This window comes from Palaemon carinicauda, chromosome 8 (genome assembly GCF_036898095.1).
Source record: "Palaemon carinicauda isolate YSFRI2023 chromosome 8, ASM3689809v2, whole genome shotgun sequence".
NCBI classification, from domain to species: Eukaryota; Metazoa; Arthropoda; class Malacostraca; order Decapoda; family Palaemonidae; genus Palaemon; species Palaemon carinicauda.
The window spans coordinates 162,478,461-162,494,762 of record NC_090732.1 but is presented as its reverse complement, the minus strand read 5'-3'; the positions used below and the strand labels follow the sequence as shown (position 1 = coordinate 162,494,762).

The 16,302-nt window shown below is 40.0% G+C and overlaps 1 protein-coding gene across 6 annotated transcripts in view; it reads right to left on the bottom strand.

Moving 5' to 3' along the window:
* ClC-c (chloride channel protein 3) overlaps positions 1-16,302 on the bottom strand; it is a 153,647-nt gene that overhangs the window by 107,579 nt on the left and 29,766 nt on the right. For 5 of the 6 annotated variants that reach the window (XR_011045386.1, XM_068379250.1, XM_068379253.1 and 2 more), the window contains exon 1: positions 10,754-10,911. The exons of the other annotated variant lie outside the window; for it this stretch is intronic. The gene's annotated coding sequence lies outside the window, so the exon portion shown is untranslated. Of the gene's footprint in view, positions 1-10,753; positions 10,912-16,302 lie in introns of those variants that run through there. 6 annotated transcript variants of the gene reach the window in all.

Genomic DNA, 16,302 nt, shown 5'->3' with positions numbered 1-16,302 from the left:
TAACAAACATAAAATAAATAAGTACCTGGTAAGGAAGTCGACTTGAACCATTACTCTGCCTTTTTAAGTACGTCTTCCTTACTGAGCCTAGCGATCCTCTTAGGATGCTGAGCGACTCCTAGGTGCTGAAGTATTAAGGGCTGCAACCCATACTAAAGGACCTCATCACAACCTCTAATCTAGGCGCTTCTCAAGAAAGAATTTGACCACCCGCCAAATCAACCAGGATGCGGAAGGCTTCTTAGCCTTCCGGACAACCCAGAAATATTTCAAGAGAAAGATTAAAAAGGTTCTGGAATTAGGGAATTGTAGTGGTGGAGCCCCCACCACTACTGCACTCGTTGCTACGAATGGTCCCAGAGTGTAGCAGTTCTCGTAAAGAGACTGGACATTCTTAAGATAAAAGACGCGAACACTGATTAGCTTTTCCAAAAGGTTGCGTCGAAAATATTTTGCAGAGATCTATTTTATTAAAAGGTCACGGAAGTTGTGATAGCTCTAACTTCGTGTGTCCTTACCTTCAGCCAAGCTTGGTCTTCCTCATTCAGAAGGGAATGAGCTTCTCGTATTAACAGTCTGAAAATAATAGGATAAAGAATTCTCTGACATAGGCAAAGATGAATTCTTAACTGAACACCATAAAGCTTCAGACGGGCCTCATAAAGGTTTTTTAAAAAAGAACTTAAGAGCTCTACAGGACATAATACTCTTTCTAGTTCCTTTCCAACCATATCGATAAGTTTGGAATAACGAACGATATTGGTCAAGGCCGAGAAGGCAGCTCGTGTTTGGCTAGAAAACCAAGATGTAGAACATGTAGCCGTTTCGGATGAAAATCCGATGTTCTTGCTGAAGGCATGAATCTCACTGACTCTTTTAGCTGGTAAAGCATATCAGGAAAAGTCTTAAAGGTGAGATCTTTCAGGGAGGCTGATTGAAGTGGTTCGAACCTGTCTAACATAAGGAATCTTAGAACCACGTCTAAATTCCAACCAGGTGTAACCAAACGACGCTCCTTCGTGGTCTCAAAAGACTTAAGGAGGTCCTGTAGATCTTTATTGTTAAAAAGATCTAAGCCTCTGTGACGGAAGACTGATGCCAACAAGCTTCTGTAACCCTTGAAAGTGGGAGCTGAAAGAGATCGCTCTTTTCTCAGATATAAGAGGAAGTCAGCTATTTGAGTTACAGAGGTACTGGTCGAGGATACTGATACTGACTTGCACCAGTTTAGGAAGATTCCCCACTTCGATTGGTAGACTCTAAGGGTGGATGTTCTCCTTGCTCTAACAATCGCTCTGGTGCCTCCTTCGAAAAACCTCTAGTTCTCGAGAGTCTTTCGATACTCTGAAGGCAGTGAGACGAAGAGCGTGGAGGCCTTGGAGTACCTTCTTACGCGTGGCAGACGTAGCAGGTCCACCCTTAGGGGAAGAGTTCTGGGAACGTCTACTAGCCATCGAAGTACCTCGGTAAGTTATTCTCTCGCGGGCCAGAGGGAAGCAACTAGTGTCAACTTTGTCCCAACGTGAGAGGCGAACTTCTGCAGTACCTTGTTGACAAACTAGAACGGAGGGAATGCATATAGATCTAGATGAGACTAATCTAGTAGAAAGGCATCTAAAAGAACCACTGCTGGGTCTGTTGAGAGACTCTTGGACATCGAGGTTGCGAAGAGATCCATGGTTGGATGGCCCCAAGTGACCCAAAGTCTCTTGCATACATCTCTGTGGAGGGTCCAATATGTTGGAATTATTGTCCCTTCCTACTGAGACAAACTGCTAAGACATTCAAGTTGCCTTGGAAGAAATTTGTTACTAGTGAAAAGTCAAGACCTGTTGAACAGGAGAGGAGGTCACTAGCGAACTCGCACCATGTCAGAGAGTAGGTCCCTCCTTGCTAGGAGATGAACATCAAAGCAGGGAGTTGTCCGTGTTGACCTCCATTACTTTGTCTTGAAGGAGAGACCTGAAGCTTTTCCAGGTCAGACTTACTGCCAGAAGCTTCTTGCAGTTAAAATGCATTGTCCTTTGACGCGAGTTCCATAATCCCGAGCATTCCCTACCGCCTAAGGTCGCACCCCAGCCTACGTCCGATGCGTCTGAGAAGAGAACGTGGTTGGGAGTCTGAACAGTCAGGGGAAGACCCTATAAAAGGTTGATAAAGTCCTTTCCTCAGGTTAGACCAGATTTATCTTCCGGAAACCGGGATCGAGACCGCTTGTAGCGTCTTGTCCTTTTCCAGTGAAGAGCTAGATGAAACCGAAGAGGACGGAGGTGTAGTCTTCCAAGTGACACCAAATGCACCACGGATGACAGTGTCCTAACCAGACTCATCCACAGCCTGACAGGGCCGTATTCCTTCTTCAGCATCTTCTGGATGGATAGCAGGGCTGGGGATTGATCTTCTCGTTCAGCCATGTCCTCATCAGAGGGTTCCTCATCCGAAACTGATGAGGAAACGGCAACGGAGTGGGCAACGTCTGACTCGCTGAATCCGGTCGCACTGGTGGATGCGTGACGGAGCCGGACACAAGATCATGGTACTGCTGCACAGTCTGTGAACTGTCAACCATGGGGAAGCGAGGAAGTACAGCGACAACCCGAAACTGTCTAGACTGTCTGGGTAGTACAGACAACTCCTTATCGGGTTGCTGAGGTTGCCGCACTGCGTCACAACGTCACCTCTGCTGGTTGTTGAACGTCTTCCCAGTGACACACTGACTCCGTAAAAAATCCTCTATCAAGGACTAAGCTTGGACTGCATGTCTTGCAACAAAGCCCAAGGTCTATGGGAGCAGGTGTGGCAACAGACGGGGTTAGCGACTGAAGCGGAACCATTTACCCTCCCTGGAAGCATGTTATGCTTAAATAAAAGTCCATAGGAGGCTAAGCAGCTTAAGGCTCCTCTCCAAATGACAGAGTCCTCTTCAAGGGAATATCAGAAGGAGGGAGAACAGCACTTTCTCATCTACAGGAACCATATCCGAGAAAAGCTAGGTTCTCTCAGTGAGGGTTTCACTGGTGCAAAAGCAGCAGACCAGAAGGCAACGTTATGAAACTGCTTGACAGTCTGTGAACTGTCAAAAACTGAACTGTCAACCACAACAGGAGCGTGAGGACATACAGCACTGGTGTATAAGTAGCAGACCAGAAGGCAACGTCATGTAACTGTATGACAGTTTGTGAGTTGGCAACAACCAAAGTTGTGTGGGGAAGCCTCAACTCCTGACTGACTAGTTTGCTGCTGGCGAGTGGCGGTAACCACAGTGTGTTGCGGAGGCTGACACACCGTGTCAAAACACGGCAGCTTGTGGTAGCTCACGCACGGCAATGGAGTGCTCTGTGTGTGGGAGTCATCATACATCTGGCAGGGTTGACTTGTGCATGGGTGGAGGAGCTCTCACAACAAGAGTGTGAGAGCAGGAAGCCATGCCGGGCGCACAACCGTGGGAGGTCTAGGCCCACGGGTGCATCGTCAACCTTCTCCGCAGTCGGAGTGTGGGAGCTAGCAACAACAAAAGCAGAGTGCTGGAGCGTGGGAGGGGCTGCGGTGGGTTGAGGAGCATGCGGTATGGTATGCGGAGCATGCTGTAAGGTATGCGGCTCATGCTGCATGGTATGCGGAGCATGCTGTAAGGTATGCAGAGCATGCTGCATGGTATGCGGAGCATGCTGTAAGGTATGCAGAGCATGCTGCATGGGCTGCGGAGAATGCCGCATAGTGCTGGAACCCGGCAGCTCTACAGAACCTTCCCACTGCTGATGCGGTAGCTCACGCATGTTAGCAGATGGTGCAGCAAGAACATGCGTCTGGCAGGGTGGACTGCGCATCGGTGGTGGAGCTCTCACAGGTGGAGGGTGGGAGCAGGCAGCCGCAGTATCTGCTGAGCGCACAACCTCGGCGGGTTGTAGGTTAACAGGTGCATTGTCAACCTTCCAGCATGATACTCCTGCATGAAGGAGCAAGCTGAGACTGTATAGTCTGCAGCATGGACCACTAGGGTCTATGAAAGACAACAACAAACGGAGCTACTGTCCGTTGTGACTGAGGGTCTAAAACCGCTGGTGCGGCAACAGACGGAGTTACTGCCTGTTGCGGTACCACCTTGCCTCTCTTGGGAGGTGTGCAGTTGTCGTACTGCAGCAAGTCCGAACTGACCCAGTGGCTACACCTAGGCCGTTGGACTTGCGCGGAAGGGACCGACTTGCACTTAAAAGCTGCAAGATTTGGTCCATGGTTTCTGCGAGAAACCTCTTCCGCAGACGAGGAATAAATGGGCTCTCTCGTCTTTGTGTGGGTGGGGTGATCACGTCGGCAACGTGTGTAGATACACCCGAAACCACGGAGGGAAACGTCTGTTCGTTGATCAAGGCCTGTGGAACCCATAAGTCCTTCGACATTACTTCTCCCCTGGGCTTGGGAGCTTGTAAGAGGTATCGGACTAGGTGAACAACTGGCACGAACAGACGAACCCTCGAACGCAACACTGTAACACTTTGCGCATATCACTTTATCACTTTTGATTTTCTGTTTGCACTTATTTCACTGAACTCGAAACTTTAAGTGGTTTGTACCTGAAACACGCAATCCTATCCTTCATTAAAAGGTAGTAATTGCGAAAACAGTATTACAATGTAACAGAAAAACATAATGAAAGATAAAGAATTCAGTGGCTGGAAAAGAGACTAAACACTAGATCAAATAAACTACGTTTAAAATCTCTCACCGCATAAAGCCTGGGAACAAGAATAAAACTCTAGAAACGTTTTACCTTCTTCCCCTATAGCGACTAGGGAGAAGAGCAAAAAACGAGAACAACGTTACCCGCTTGAACGAAACGTTTATCCTCCTCTCTCTCCCTCCGTCTCTATCTCTCTCTCTCTCTCTCTTGACTTAGAACCTGAGAGATGAGCCCAATTATATATATCGTTAAAACATATTATTTGTTAAAGGAAAAAAACTGAAAGGTTTCCCAAATAAAAAGTTCTTTTATTAGAATTAAAACCATTTAAGCTAAGAAAGAATGAACGAAACGCTAGAATCGGTTTACTCTTACTGCAACGTGAAACCGTGAAATACTCTCTCTCTATCGTAACGATAGAGCGCAAGTTGAACGTTCTGAACGTCAACAACTGCGGAGACTAAACAAAACGTTAGTTCAACTTTGAAAACAGTACGAGACTATCAAAGAAAGTCTTTCAAAAACATTAAAATTAAAATAGCATAAATTCTTAACAGGAAAAACGATATGACGGGCTCAATGTTAATTAACTTCGGTTCCAAGTAAGGACCGCCTACTATTAGGAAAGGTCGCAAATAAACAAACATAAAAATTAATTTTTATAAGTTTATAATAAATGGAAGTTAATCGAAGAGGCCTATAAATGGCGGAGAGATATAAAATAAATCTATAACTTTGTTAAGCAAAATTACCAAAAACCTAAACACACTTCCGTCTAAGGGAAGGGTGGGTATAAAAAGTGAAAGAGAGTCTATACTCTCTTCGACACCAACACTTCCGTCTAAGGGAAGGGTCGGCCATTTAAAAGTGAAAGAGAGTCCATACTCTCTTCGTCACCATAATTAAATCAAATTAATTCCAAAAGCTTGCTAAGCTAATGATAAAGCTTCCTGAATAGCGAAGGCTAAACTCTAGAGCAAATACATCACCAAATCGTGAACAATAACTCCAGAATCAACAGCGTATCCAAGTAGGTCTAGCCGGTGGCACGACAGAGGAAAAATTGAGTTCTTGTTGACAAGTACTTGAGTACCTGCTCACAGATGGCGCTGTTGTGTACACCCCCACCTGTATAGCGATCGCTGGCGTATCCCGACCGTAGATTTCTGTCGGGCAACAGAGTTGACAGCTACATGATCATCGGGTAAGATTAATATTGAAAACTGAGTTGTTTACAGTACATAAGAGAATGATAACAGTGAAGTTGGAAAACGACAGTTAAAAATTATAAAAGGAGTGTCAATAACAAGCTGGTCGTTACTTGTCGGTAGAGGGGTAACAGCCACCCCTGCTGGCTCACCGACAAACTACTTTGATAGCAGCTGAGACTTTCTAGGGGGTTGGTGCTGGTGGGAAAGTATGAGTAAAGGAATCAAGTTTGTAGTTCAGAAAAATACAAATTGCCGGTACTTCTAAATTTGTTATTTGTTCCTACTTAAACACAAGCCATCGTCCTTTACTATAGGAGACTCATCCTCAGGTGGGAGGAAGTCCCAATTCCTACTGACTAGAAAACTTAACCATGGATACTTAGATCTCGAGCATCTGAGATACATAAAGTGTTAAGGATCCTTATCCCTGGTTTAGCAATACTAGCAGGTGCACAGCCCTGGCTACAAGGGTTTTCCAAGACAAAAACCTGTGCCGTGTACCTGGCAAAAATACTGTATGTGATGGGTTTGCTTGAATCACGTTGCGTGGATCATATATATAATTATGGGTTTGCCTGGTTATGTCACACTCCCCCACATAAGAAGTGTGGGGAAAAAATACTCTTCTGTACCCGAGTACTGTACAAAACAGCCTCACACTGTCGTGTTTACATTTAACAAGATCTAATCCAACTGGTAAGGTCTTCCGAATTTGTAACCCAAGAAAGGGGAAGACTGAAAGGAAAAGAAAAGGCCAGTTATTCTTCACTTTCAGCTCGAATAGCAGAGGAAGAGAGGGTTTTACCCCCCTTCTTGGCTAATTTGCATTTAGTACTATACTGTTTTTCTGCAATTTATATCACTTCTATAATCCTCATTTGATTTGTGCCTATGCTGAGCATAATCTGTCACAGGGAAACTAGCCCATGATATTCCTGTCACTAGATAGAGGCCAAGGTCTAACCTCTAACACTGAAGATTCTTCCTCATAATTTGGAGGATTAGATCTATGATTCATTGAAGAGCAGTAGTCATATCCTACTTGGAAGACATCACTCGAGAATTACGCCAGGGGGATGCGTAATGGTGGTGGCGTATCCTGTTGGCCTGTGTATAAGTGGTGGCGCGTCCTGGTGGGCCGCGCGCACTAGGACACGTGGCAAATTCCTATGGAAACACTTACCAATGCTTCTCAGTAGATTTATGAGGAAGTATACGTGGGGATTGTTTGTGGGAGTGCAGACGCCTGGGAGGTTAGAACTAGCAAGAGTGCAATAAGACAAAAATTGTTGATCTCTCTGACTAGATGTTTTATTAGGGGAAAGACACACCACTTCCTTCTTTGGAAAAGTCGACCCTTTGAAATCCATGGGGTACCTGGGAAGCTTATCGATTTTCTAGGGAAGCTTGTTTCGCTTTCTCTCCTTCTTTTCGTAGAGTCACAAGAAGAGCAAGTTCTTGAGAAACTCCAGTAGTATGAATCGCCTAAAATCATAACCATACAGTGTATGGGGAGACATATTTCAGGCACTCGTAGATTGATGCGACATACACTGAGAAGAAATATTCCTTACCTGTGAAGGGGAATTTCTGGGACAAGTGAGAAATCTCCTTGATCTCCCACATCCATTATCAACTGCTCATAACTCAAAACAATCGTCAGAGGGGATGGAGACCGCGTAAAGTTCTCGAACCCAGCAGAATTCAGGGATTATCCTGTCTTTAAATCAGCAGATGCTACAGGATCACAATTACCCATGGCATTCTCAGCCCAACTAAATAGGGCAGGAGATGCCACATCCCCAAAATCATGAACAAAGAAATGGCTGTCCTCCTCTGATATAAGTTTCTGAAAATTCTGATAACAAAGAATTAGACAAGTTATGTTCAGAGTTTAAAATAGAATACTTCAGCTTCTTTTTCTTTCCAGGAGGAAGCTGTAGGCAGGGAACAATCCCGTTTAGCTTTCTTCTTCCTGCGACCGTTATACTTTTTCCATTGAGAAGACGATTAATCCTTGAAAAAATCACAAAGGGAATTTACATCACATTTTTTTCCCCTGCACATAGCACCCAAGGGCTGAGGATCAATTTCTACACGTCGCACAAGGGTAACGTTCAAGACCATCACAGGTTCTCATAAACTGGTTTAACTCTCATTATGAGAAGCAGAGTAAGTATTTCAAACAAAGCACCAAGAGTAAGGTAGTAACAGATGTGCGACTGTCACGGTGACAAAAAGCTAAGTGGCTGTGTTTACACAAGCATTGCCTCACCTAAGCACTAGTGGGAACATGGTACAACCATACATTTTGCCATACACACAAGAAATCTTGAATATGGTCGTAAAAAAAGTGCGTCAAAAACTTACCCATTTAAAACGACGAAGGTTTGAATACACATACGAACAACGGTGTTTAGGATGAGTCACCCAAATTAGGAAAATGTCAATCAGATCTAGTGAACATTTATATAAATCTTATGTTAAAAAAATCCAGCTTTATAATGTGCATGTTCCTATCATGCAGCTAGTGTTGATAGTGTGTAGAACACTGGGTCCTCCATTAACCGACCTGATCAGCATTCACAGTTTATATAAATAACAAAATGCATGGCAGATGCTATAAAATTTACTTTGTGCATATACGAGTGTTTCTTTCATGAGCTGAGTGTTCATAGTGTGTTGAACCTTGGGTCATTTATTAATAAAACAGATAAGTATTCATCAATTTTCATAGTTTGTAGCATGCTGGGTATATCATAAAATTTTTCTAATGGTTAGGTCAAGAGAGTAGAGTACAGTATTGTAAGTTAGTTTAGCAGTTAGAATAATTTTATTTATTTCAAGAACTGTGACCCAACTTCCCACAAACGTTCCATCCATTTCATAAGGCTAGCGCATGGCAGGAAATGCACGAAAACATAAAATTCTTGCAATTATGATCATTTCTACTTGCTTTTGCCCCATGAATGAACATCTTACAAGGGTTCACATAGCTCATTTTGCAACCACCCCTACGCTGTCGTGAATTATCAGTTTCCAATTACAGTAGAGGTAATGGGGTTCAAAAAAGTTAAAAGAGCTTTAGTGCACTGTACAGTATTCGATTTATATCAGCTTCAGTCGCCTAAATATCTGTCCTCTAATACGAAACCTACATGGTAATTACAAATTGAACTAGCAATGATAATCTGCCTGCCTGTACAATAATTTAGCTTGGGTTTAATGATAAATTGAACAGACCTACCCTACAGGGCTTTACTTTACTGAGGGTTGCGGTGGCCGATGTGGTAATGTCCCTGACTGGTCAACGCCTGACTGGAGTTCGAGTCCCAATCAAACTCGTTAGTTCCTTTAGTCGCTGCAACCTCACCATCCTTGTAAGCTAAGGATGGGGGGTTTGGGGAGCATATAGGTCTATCTGCTGAGTCATCAGCAGCCATTGCCTGATCCTCCTAGCTTAGGTGGAGAGGGAGCGGATATTGTCCTGCTTGATTGGGCAATGTCACTGTCCCTTGCCTCTGCCATTCATGAGCAGCATTTAAACGTTTAAACAATATTCGTAAACCAATTTTTGCCAATATATTTGGATATAACACTACTAAAACACTAGTTTGAACTCCATCACCATTTTCTCTGCTTTTGCCGTGGTTACTATGACCGAATGAGTGTTTATATAATTTGTGACAGGTGATTCGCCTGTCTAAACTTAGATTTCCCATTTACTGTATTATTAGTTCTGATACCCTTTTGTAACCTCCGAACGTAACTTTTTTCCTGCCATGGGAGTTTTGCTTGGCCAATCTCCTACCTCCACAATTCCTATACTAGCTCCAACACTTTTAATAACAGCTTCTCCCAAAATTACGTCATACATATGAAATATTTTGTTAATTCATATTTAAGAAAAATTACCTTAATAAAGGGATCCATAAAAATGTTCATGTAACTTGTGTTATTAGAGGTATTTTAAATGGTTTTGATGTTAACAGTCAGAAATATGTTTTCCAAGTTCTATGGACCGGTTAAGCGACAAGATATATGTGAAAAACACGTTTCAGGAGTGGTCAGTTGAGAAACAAAGTGTTGAGAATTAGTCTCTGGGTGAGATAAAGATACGGCAGTCTAAGATCCGCTGGCAGGTAAGGCTACAGCTCTTAGGTTAAATTAGGTGGGAAACTTAAGGTTAGGTGGTGCTCATGTGTTTGTTGGTTTCCCTAATAAAATGTAGTTTTCTAGGAATAACTTCAGGAAATTTAAAACATATATAGTTTGAAAAATACAGAATTCCTTAATTATTATTACTAGCTGACCTACAAACCCAGTTGGAAAAGGAGGAAGCTATAAGCCCAGGGGCTACAATAGAAAAAAATGTCCCAGCTAGGAATGAAAATGAATAAACTACAATGAAAAAAAAATGACATAAGAACAGTTCATAGTACCAATAATAACACCAGAAATACCATACTTCTTTATTTAGTTATTACGAGTATTGTGCTATATTACATACATATCACCTACGGCAGGCTATACAGCAACCTTGACCCAGAAGTCAACAATACTGCGGTCTGATAGAAATGACATTAAAACAAACCTCTAACAATCAAGACCACTTTCTGAGTAATCATTACTATATACAAGAATGTAGAGAGAACATATATTATAATTATATAAAAAACTCAAAGCATTCTCTTTGTAAAATACGTAAGCGCGAAATGCCTACACTAATTGCGACCCCGCTTTACCTGGAGAATGTCACTTGACATAACACTCCATTTTATACGAAAAATTAAGATTACTTCTTTTCCTAACGTACTCATTCGTAATCCTTTCCTGCTTCGAATAAAAATGAGAAGATCCTTACCATTTTGACATAAATATAAGCTATGTTATGTGAATTACAGCTGTAGGTTCAATGGGACTTCGCTCATCAGATGTTTTGAGAAGGTTCGACTAGACCGGAAGTATGCATTAAAGCCTTCTGCTACAATCGTCATTATTTCTATTTCCATAAGAGCTCAAAAATAAGAGCATACTATTATTATTTACCTAAATATTAATAATTATAGAAATATTTTACTTATTTTTCGTACGGGTATTTGGATATTTTAAAGGAATTTCTGGCTTTTCAACACTTAACTCTCTCTTACAGGTGATGAAAACGTTGCTGGAACATAACAAAAGAGTAGAAAACGGATATTTTACGGGTAACTGAATTATTCTAAAACTGAACACATGACTTGGCGGTTTAATTAATAAAGATATCTATGGCAATTCTTTGTATTGAATGAATTCTTCTAATAAAATTAAAGAAAAGCGTGTTTTAACAATACATATTCTCTTGTAGCAAAGTAAACAACGAATTTGTGATCAATGAAAACACTACGACGTTCATTATTCGACGTCATCGAATGATTCAAAGGCATGTGACGTATTGCAACACCGAGACTAGAACATTGTTGGATTTCAACACAAATAATAGTCCTTATACGAAATTATTTGGGTCAATATGAGTAGGAGGGGATGATAATGATGATATATAATACCGGTTAAGTGAAAATACATTATAGCAATTAAACAGAACTGAAAAAAAAATGAAAACACTAAGGTATGTTATGGAGTCAACAGCTGGAGAGCAGCGTTTAGTGGTTAGTATTATCTTCTACGAATAGGTTCGAATTTCATGTTCTCATGCAGATAAATCCACTGTTACAACACACCGGTAAGATATATAAAAAGGCGAGGTAAAATGAATTCTAAGAGACAAGCCTTGGAACGGGAGTGTAAACACATAAGACGATGTGCAAGTGTTTTTCAGCTCCACCTTAACAACAGGAAAAATAAGCATTGGCTACAATATAGTTCATGAAATTCTATGATGAACATTAAATGTAAATTCAAAGAATTGTAAATGCGATAAATTTATAAAGCAGCTTGTTACAATTATTACATTTAAAAAATAAACACAGTAATTAACATTTTCGAAAAGATGCATTGATTGACAAGTTCGTTCACGAGTTTGTTCATTAAGACCAATACCTTCGTACTTTGCCGAGAGAAATACACTAAACAAGGTTGTTTAAATCCTTCTAATTTAGTTAAGAGCAAAAAAGACCTGTACGCAAAGAGCTGCTTGGTATAAAATAGTAAGAAGGCCGTAGGCTAGTCTCAAATTTCTTGCCGCGGCGCAGATAATGACGTAATGTAAAGCGAACTGCGAACATTACAATGTTAACCCGAAAATCTTATATTTTAAATTTGGCTTTTTATAGTTACCTATAGAACTATATCACGGAAATTATTTTAAATCTCTCTCTCTCTCTCTCTCTCTCTCTCTCTCTCTCTCTCTCTCTCTCTCTCTCTCTCTCTCTCAAAAAGGGAATAACTTGAGAAAATGCTTCACAGATATCCATATAGGCAAATATAAAAACGTACATATAACGTCGTGGCTAATTGAACACGAATAGATTAACGGAAACAAAACTAAAAAAAAAAAACAGAAAAGATAATAAAAATAAATTGATAAATGTTCAAACAAAAGGTCAATATCACTAATTACATAGCAATGATATAAGTGGAACTAATTTCATTTTCAACAGAAAATTTCAATTGGTTCTGCGAAAAATTAATTCGAATCTTGAAAACTACATAACTACAAAGCAATTCCTATGGTGTGGATTGTCCACTCTCTCTCTCTCTCTCTCTCTCTCTCTCTCTCTCTCTCTCTCTCTCTCTCTCTCTCTCTCTCTCTAACGAGAAAGCAAAAACTTCCTATTAAAGGTCAAACAAAGGATGTAAAATAGACATGTTGAAAATGACCTCTTTCTTAGCTATGCATTAGGGTTATCCAAAGCCTAATTTCATACGCTTATTTTTTAAACAGCTTCGGTATCATATGTAGCTTGGATACATTTTTGTCTTACTATGCCCTTGCTTGAATATATGTAAAAGCTTTATAAAAAAAAAAAATCTATCCAAATTTATATCTATTACTCAAATTGTCTGTAAAAGTAAGCTTACAAAACTCGGCCTTAGGCAACCAAATTCGTGACTCTAAAAGATCTCTCTCTCTCTCTCTCTCTCTCTCTCTCTCTCTCTCTCTCTCTCTCTCTCTCTCTCTCTCTCTCTCTCTCTCTCAATATACATAGGCTGGTTTGTTGTTAGCGATGAAACAAATGTCTTCCACCCTCACCAATCCAGTGTGGTGATGAAAACTGGCCAAACCTGCAATGGATTAGAAACGGCTGTATTTGTTGTTGTTACATGTATGTATGTATGTATGTATGTATGTATGTATGTATATATATATATATATATATATATATATATATATATATATATATATATATATATATATATAAAGTCACAATTACCTTTTACTATCTAATTTTCTCTGCCTCCGGATCACAGGTAGGCTATTTATGGCATGCGATTTGGATATATGAAAATCAAGGCCGCTCCATTCTAAATGTTTTTCAATTCATCTTTCCAACCCTTTCTAGGCCTTTCCTTAAGCTATTTCCTAGCATTTCTATATTATAAATTTTTCATCCTAATCTACTGTCATCCATTTCTTCCACATAAACTTACCGCCATAGGATATTTCGCTATGTCCTTTGACATATCTCCACATTTCTTTCACTATCAATTCTCCTAACACCATATTTACTAACCAAGCAGTTCATATCAACACCTTCAACCTATCTTTACTTTCATAAACATTCAATATCCATATTTTATTTCTATAAAAGAGAGTTGTTCAACAATCTTTTAATACATTTCTACCCGGGCTTCCACAGACAACTCAAGTCTCTTACCAATATTTTGAACCCACCTGTTACCTTTCTTGCTTTGTCTATTCTGTGACTAGCTCCTTTTCTCATGTTGATTATTTTTACTCTTACACATTTATTTGAAACCACTACTTCAATTTTTCCACCATTCAATACTAGCACTCATTATTTCACATACCTGGATTCTATTCACTCCCATTTTCTTACAATTCTTCGCATGTACTATCAAATTCCAAAAACTTCTGCAGTTTCTTTCCACTAGTCCACTATCTACACACCAACTATTCCAAATTCCACTCAAGCTATTCTCTTATCCCCCAAAACATTTTCCCTACATTCACTGTCAGTTTTTTAAACTCTTACATCCCCCTTTCAACAGAAATGTCGATTAGCCAGACGTATGGTAGCTTTATCTTAGACCAACTTTCATACAAAATCAGTTACATTTTAGCCAGTTTAACTACTGTTACATATAGTCTAAGACACGATCTTGTACGGTACTTCCTAATCGGATTTATCAACTTTTTATAGGTACAATTATGTCGCTTATATTCCTCTTTCATTGCAAGGCTTTTACATAACTGTTTCATAACAACTATTTGATCCAAACGCTATCTTCCTCGGTTAAATAAAACTGTTCTTTCCTTATCAGTTCTTCTGTCAGCCATCTTGCTTTTTTAATCAAAATCCTACCATCCACCTTCCCTGGTATAGAATTAACGATAAGCCACTGTAATTCTTACTGGTACTTCCATCACCTTAATACTTATAAAATAAAACATTCTTTTAACCCATCCCTTTGGAAGCTCTTGTTCATCTACATACCTTACGAACTTTGGTCAGCTAGTCGATCACCCTCACACCACTGAGCTGCAGATATTTCCCTTGTAACCCTATTAACTCCGTGTTTATTTTCTTTTATTTCTTAATTGACTTCCCTACATCCTCACTTTCACTAGCATTATAAAACATACACTAACCCTTCCAAATTACGTATGTTTTAAATCTGCCTCTCTTCTATCCCCTAAGCTTCAAAAACTATTCCATTAACTCAGGAATTAATTTATGTACAACATCTCTCTACTTATATTCATAATTTTGTGATCAATTTGTTCATTGACCTTCCTGCATTCATTTACTGTAAAACAACTTTTTTATTCCTTCTAAAGTTCTTATTCGTCTTCTCCCACCTGTTTTGTTACTGATCATGTCTTTTTATCTCCATTTATTCTTGACTACTTTATCCATCCTTTAGCATACTTACACCTGCTCTACTCTTCGATCGTCAACCTGCACCTCAATCTCTTCCTAATCTCTTTAATTCAGGAAATTTCTTGTGACCTCATCATATAGCCTCCTTTTACACTTTACATCTCATTTTCATTAAGGCTACCCCATATTGGATCCCAGTTCCCCCTTATATACTTCTACTTTCTTCTCATATAACTTATTCGTCTTGATCACTTACGGAAATTTTTTTCACACTTGACTCTTCGACTTAAACTTTTGTTTCAACCCAATAATGATCAGGTATACATCCTGCCATTCTTCACAATTACATCCATCAATTTGCTCTTCCACTTACCCTGTAATAGCACATTCTAGCAATAATTTCCTTACCACACACACACACACACATATCGAGTCCTTTGACTGGCCAGATAGTACTACATTGGATCCTTCTCTCTGGTTACGGTTCACTTTCCCTTTGCCTACACATACACCAAATAGTCTGGCCTATTCTTTACAGATTCTCCTCTGTTCTCATACACCCGACAACACTGAAATTACCAACCAATTCTTCTTCACCCAAGGGGGTTAACTGCTGCATTGCAATGGTTAAGTGGCTACTTTCCTCTTGATAAGGGTAGAGGCAACTTTTTGGTTATGGTAAGCAGCTCCTCTAGGAGAAGGACACTTCAAAATCAAACCATTGCTCTCTAGTCTTGGGTAATGCCATAGCCTCTGTACCATGGTCTTCTACTGTCTTGGGTTAGAGTTCTCTTACTTGAGGTTACACTCAGGCACACTATCCTATCTAATTTCTCTTCCTCTTGTTTTGTTAAAGTTTGTATAGTTTATATAGGAAATATTTGTTTAGATGTTGTTACTGTTCTTAAAATATGTTATTTTTCCTTGTTTCCTTTCCTCACTCGGATATTTTCCCTGTTGGAGCCCCTGGGCTTATAGCATCCTGCTTTTCCAACTAGGATTGTAGATTAAAAAGTAATATATATATATATATATATATATATATATATATATATATATATATATATATATATATATATATATCAGCCTCCTATCTAGCCTACATTTAATGAAGCGCATCCATCATTTCTTTCCATATTAATTTTAGCCATTTTAGCCTACACTTTTTGGACGAGTTTCACAAGCATTCTATCAAAATCTGGCCTTTAAAATGTGCTTAATTTAATTTCATAAGTTATAGTGCAACCACCGAAAAAAGGACCACGAAACAAAGACGTTAACTTTGTCTTAAGTATTATAGCTACCCATGTGAGCAAAGACATCTGGCACAGATCCACTAAATCTAGTTGATCGTCATACGTGACCTAAACAGCAGGTAAGGAGACTTGGAACGAAAAAGATAAACTCT